The following is a 5499-nucleotide window of genomic DNA, read 5'->3' on the forward strand; positions in this document are numbered from 1 at the left end:
TTAAGGCCAACCGTGAGAGAGACGTAAGAAGGGGCTGGTTCTTGCAGGAAGTTTTCCTGTCAGGGGCCCTGAAATCTCCGGTTGACGTTGTGGCTGGCAGTATTTGGATTTCCAAATCACACCCACCCTGTCCTGGGCCTTTTTCAGAGAGTGTCTCTGCCCCATCACGCAAGGACCCCCTTCCAAGGCCGGGCTGATCTCATCCATCACAGCCAGGGTGCTTTCGCTTCCTTTGAAGACCCTTTATCTGGGAGCAGCATCAGTCACGATGTCACCTTTGGCTCCAGCCAAAGGGCCTTGATAATCTGAAAGTTCAAGGGAGAGACAAAGGGAATTAACGCCACGTGTTCCATGGCCAGCAGCTTCTGCAGGGAGCACAGATAGCTCTTAAGTCTGGGAATTGTCAACTGCCTTGTATTCTGTGGGGTAGAAATAAGAAGGACTTGCAATGAGGGAGGGTCCGTGGCCTATTCTGGACAGGCCACACTCTCCTTGAAGGACAAGGTACGTGGCTTGGGGGCAAGGGTGCCAACTTGAATAAAATATTGGGGAAGGGAGCAGGTAAGCCCTGCCTTCCATAAGCACAATACATGACACACACAAACACTATTTAAAGGGCGGTGCCCATCAACTTTGGGGGGCCTTGGACCCCTCAAATATTTTATTGGGCAGGCCGAAGGAACCTTAGCCCTAAAAGAGTTGCTCCCTGCCCCATGCTTGGGGGTATTCCTAGATCCAGTGTTGTCCCAGGTGGCATCAGGGGCATGGAGTGCCTTCTCCCAGTCCCAACTGGTTGGCCAGCTCCAAATGGACTGGGAGAGCCAAGCTACACCCTGCCCTGGCAGCCTCCTAAATAGATTACTCTAATGCGCTCTGCAAGGGGCTGCCCTGCTGTCTTCCGGTACGGCTGGGAGAGACTCCTGGCCTGAAATCCAAGGAGCCCTTGCTGTCATTCAGAGTAGGCAATGCTGGCCCAAGATGGACCAGTGCCCTGACTCACTATGCAACAGCTTCTTCTGTTGCCTTAAAGACAGAGCTGGTGCAATCTGCTGCTTCCAGATCCCTGAGTGGGTCATTGAGGTGAGATCATATAACACCCATGTTGAAGGTGTTGACTTTAATACATATGGCCTAGAATGACACAAGACACAGATCCTTCAGGGAACATTCTGCATTGCCACCATCTTCCCAGTGCATTAAGATCTGCAGGAAAGACCCAACTCAAGGTCCTTCCAATGGGTGAGGCTTGATGTGTCATGACCAGGGCAGGGCCTTCTCTGCAGTGGCATCCCAGCTGTGGAACTCCCTGCCTTCCCAAATAAAATGGACATCATGGCCCTTTAGCTTCTGGAGATGATTTAAAACCCGCTTGTTCACCCAGACTTTAAGATGCTGACTGCTGTAAACTCAACTGCATTTTTGTATTTTGTGGACCATGGGCTGAAGCAAGGCAGGTGGACACCTGCCGAGGTGAGAGAGGTGAGAGAGATTGTTTGGGGCTGCATCACCAGGATTTGGAATTGCTTCCCAACGAAATACAGTGGTACCTCGGGTTTCATACGCTTCAGGTTACATATACTTCAGGTTACAGACTCCTCTAACCTAGAAATAGTACCTCCCATTAAGAACTTTGCTTCAGGATGAGAACAGAAATCGTGCACTGGTGGTGCGGTGGCAGCAGGAGGCCCCATTAGCTAAAGTGGTGCTTCAGGTTAAGAACAGTTTCAGGTTAAGAACAGACCTCCAGAACGAATTAAGTTTTTAACGCGAGGTACCACTGTACACTCATCCTGCACAGCTTTCTTTTGGGAATACTATTTTATTTTGGTCATTTTATTATGCTGCTTTTAACTGTTTTTGCAGCATCTTGTATACTTTAGCCTGCACCGTATTGCATTTTGCATTATTTGAGGCAATGGCAAAGGATCCAGGAGATGAGAGGGGAGACAAGGAGAAAGAGCCTCCTTTCATCACGCAAGTGCTTTCTCATTTGTTTAATGCATTTTATAAGGTAAAGGTAAAGGGACCCCTGACCATTAGGTCCAGTCGTGGCTGACTCTGGGGTTACGGCGCTCATCTCGCTTTACTGGCCGAGGGAGCCGGCGTACAGCTTCCGGGTCATGTGGCTAAGCATGACTAAGCCGCTTCTGGCAAACCAGAGCAGCGCACGGAAACGCCGTTTGCCTTCCCACCGGAGCGGTACCTATTTATCTACTTGCACTTGATGTGCTTTCGAACTTCTAGGTTGGCAGGAGCAGGGACCGAGCAACGGGAGCTCACCCCGTCACGGGGATTAGAACCGCCGACCTTCTGGTCAGCAAGCCCTAGGCTCCGTGGTTTAACAAACAGCTCCACCCGCGTCCCTAATGCATTTTATACCCCCCTCTTTTCCAAGGAGCTCAAGGTGGCGGACATGGACCTTTCCCCCTTCCCCCTACAACAGCAACGCTGGCAGGTAGATTAGGCTGAGAGGCGGTGACTGCATCACCCAGTGAGCTTCATGGCTGAGTGGGGAGCTCAGGTGTCTCCCAGGTCCTAGTCTGAAGCTGTAACCGCTAGACCACCACTGTCTCTCCAAAGGCTTCTCTCCTCGTTGTGACTCACAGACCCTCACCTGGCAGTCTGAGCAAGAAAGCTGCAAGGGCTCCCTCCCCTTCCCTCTCTCCACCACAACCCAGCTGCTGGCAAGAAGTGTGGCAGCTGGCTCACAACTGCTCTGCTAGGAATAGATCAGAGGGAAACTGCCCCCAGTCCTTGCCCTCTCAGCCTTTGCGGATATTTATAGCACAGGGGGAAGTTCAGAATTAATTGTGGGCTCTGCACACACGTCACTAGGAGTCTTGCTGATGTCGGGATTTCAAACCACAGGGCCCCCCTCTTCCTTTGTCCCGGGTCCCTCCTGACACAGGCTCTTGTTGCTCCGACAAGAAGCTGCCAGACTGATTCCCCATCGCACAACAGCACCTGCTGGCAGCTGGCTGGGTACCCTCCAGAGTACTCAGAGGTCTACTCTGCCAACAGTTGTCTATGAGAAGCACACCAAGGGGGCATAAGAACATAATCCTTTCCATGGAGGCGCAGGTTACAGCAACAGCCAAGGCAACATTTTCCCACCTTCGCCGCATCAAGCAGTTGGTCCCTTACCTTTCCCACCCTGACCTGCCCACAGTGATCCATGCGACGGTCACGTCCAGGCTTGACTGCTGTAATTCGCTCTATGCAGAGCTGCCCTTGAAGCTGTCCCAGAAACTCCAGCGGGTGCAGAATGCTGCAGCGAGGCTCCTCACGGGGTCTCTGCCATGGGAGCATATTCACCCAGTGCTTTTCCAGCTGCACTGGCTCCCGGTGGAGTACAGGGTCAGATTCAAGGTGCTGGTTTTGACTTTTAAAGCCCTTCACGGCCTAGGACCCTCGTACCTACGGGACCGCCTCTCCCGGTCTGCCCCACGGAGAGCCTCAAGGTCCATAAATAGCAACACCCTCGAGGTCCCGGGTCCTAAGGAAGTCAGATTAGCCTCAACCAGAGCCAGGGCCTTTTCAGCACTGGCCCCGGCCTGGTGGAACGCTCTGTCTCATGAGACCAGGGCCCTGCGGGATCTGATTTCTTTCCACAGGGCCTGTAAGACAGAGTTGTTCCACCTGACCTTTGGCTTGGAATCAACTTGATCCCCTCCCCTTCTTTCTTTCTTTTTTCCTTTCTCCTCCTGTGATGAGGCTGCATTTTAATGTTTTAATGTTGTATTTTAATCTTGTTTTTAAAGTTGTATTTCAATCAACTTGTTTTTATTATTGGTTGTTAGCCGCCCTGAGCCCGGTCTTGGCTGGGGAGGGTGGCGTATAAATAAAATTTATTATTATTATTATTATTATTATTATTATTATTATTATTATATCCTGCTGGATCGGGCCAATGGCCCTTCTAGTCCAGCATCCTATTCTTACAGTGTCCATCCGGATGCCTTGGGCAGGGAGTTCCACAGGTTAACCCTGCACTGTGTGAAGAAGGACTAGTTTCTGTCTGTCGTGAATGGCTCAACATTCAGCTTAAGGGGATGCCTGCAAGGTCTAGTGTTAGGAGAGGGAGATGACTTTTCTCTGTCCACCCTCTGCATGCCATGGATAATTTTATAAGCTTCCGTCATCACCGTCATCGCCAATAATAACAATCGTGTCACCTCTTCATTTCCTTTTCTCCAAACTAAGAAGTCCTGAACTCTGCAACCTCCATAGAGGATTCACTCCATCCCCAGAGTCAGAACTTCTTAAAGGGGATGAGTGACTCCTGAATGTTGCTCTAACCACTCTGCGATACAACCAGAGTGTAAGGAGGGGGATTCTTTCCATATTGCTGCAGAGCTGGGCTGGGTGTGCGGTTGCCCAGCCCGTGGCCCTGCAAGGGTTCTACGCATTGGCGGACTGCAACTCCCAGCGACTTTAGTTGCAGGTGTGGCTCACCTGGCAGATCCCAAGGTGAGCTGCCATTGGCCTCCTCATCAAATCTGAATCGGCTCCCACTTCTTTTCTGTCCCTTCCCCTGCTCAGTTTGTGCTTCAGAAAGCTGTACTTCTCCAGTTTTAAGATCTTTGGCAATTAAAGGCCTTTGCAACGCCTGAGCTTGCCAGATCAGAGCCCAGAAAACTGCAAGGCTTACTCCATGCAAAATGAGCTATCTATCTGCCTTGAGGAAATAGAAATAATAATAATAATAAATACAGTGGATACTCGGGTTGTGAACGTGATCCGTGCGGGAAGCACGTTCACAACCCGCAGCACCCACAACCTGCAGTGCCACGTCTGTGCACACGCGGGTCGCAATTTGGCACTTCTGCACATGCGCAAAGCACCGAAACCCAGAAGTAACCCGTTCCAGTACTTCCGGATTTGGCGCGGTGCACAACCCAAAATCACGCAACCCAAAGTGTCTGTAACCCGAGGTATGACTGTAGATTTATACCCCACCCATCTGGCTGGGTTTCCCCAGCCACTCTGGGCGGCTCCCAACAGAATATTAAAAGCACAATAAAATGTCAAACATGAAAAACTTCCCTAAACAAGTACAGGTATTCCTTAGACTTCCCGGCAGTTAATGGATACAGAGAGTGGACTTTTCAGGACCCAGGAGCTGGATGAAAATGTTGGGCTGTGTGTGTCTGACAGCGGCAGTGTGGAGAGGGTCTTTCCTGGCTGCTCTCAACTTTTCCCTCTCTCGTTTTTTTAGAGGCAGCCGCAGCAGTGGCTGAGCTATGGAGCGGATGCAGGGATGCCCACAGCTCTGTAGTGCTCTGGTTGGCAGGGCCTGGCTGGGTCGATGGCCTTTGAGGTCCCCTCTGCCTTGAGAATTCAACGTTCCAGGTTGGTGCACAGGCAGCGAGTGCGGAGAGGGATGTGTCCCCCATGGAGATGTCATCATTTCTGACACGGCCGGGAGGAGGTGCGCTTGCATGGCGCTGTGTCCTTGGCCAGGGGAGGCCCTGGCAGGGTTATAAGGCCCCTCGCTCT

Source organism: Podarcis pityusensis (assembly GCF_964106645.2).
Source record: "Podarcis pityusensis genome assembly, chromosome: 7".
Lineage (NCBI taxonomy): Eukaryota > Metazoa > Chordata > Lepidosauria > Squamata > Lacertidae > Podarcis > Podarcis pityusensis.